Here is a 650-nt window from a genome sequence, read left to right as displayed (position 1 = left end):
TAGGTGGGACTGGGGACTCACTTACGCCTCTGAAAATCTGTCTTTTGGCCTAAGGTATTTGCCCCATAAGTATTAAACAGACCTGAATAATCTCATGCAAGGTCGCAAAAAGGGTGTACACCTCTAAAAACCATCATTCTTATGTCACATTGGCCTAAGGTACTTGTCCCATAGGTGTCAAGCTGATGGGTGCCCAAAACCCCCACCTTAATGGTGAAAAGTTTGCGCAGGAAGTAGGGGTAGATGTGCTTTAGGTGCTACAGGCCTCTAGCAATTCAGATCGAAAATATTTGCATGATTTTTGTTCAAACAAGGTGCCACTGACCTACACTTCTGCTAAAAAGTTGATCCAAATCAAGCCTATGCTTGGTTTTTCTAAAATTCATCGCTTGGTTCTTTTTCGATATGTACAACAGTAATAAAAATTGTCAACCCCTAGAAATGGGGCATTTCATGGACGATGTTCATGCGCATAAAACTTATGCCTTTCAATCTTACCAGCTCATCAAGGATTATGCTATGCACCAGATCTAGAAAAAAAATGCGTCTGTCTTCGTTCAACATTTGGGTTTTTTGCCAAAGGAAGGTGTTATAGTATTAGTTCTAAAACGGGGTAAAGGGCAAGGCCCACTATTTTTAATAAGATAACT

The sequence above is a fragment of the Artemia sp. Qi Xiang Cuo genome, unplaced genomic scaffold (genome assembly GCF_049724085.1).
Source record: "Artemia sp. Qi Xiang Cuo unplaced genomic scaffold, ASM4972408v1 HiC_scaffold_22, whole genome shotgun sequence".
In the NCBI taxonomy this organism is placed as follows: domain Eukaryota; kingdom Metazoa; phylum Arthropoda; class Branchiopoda; order Anostraca; family Artemiidae; genus Artemia; species Artemia sp. Qi Xiang Cuo.
Note: the sequence above shows the minus strand (reverse complement) of the source record.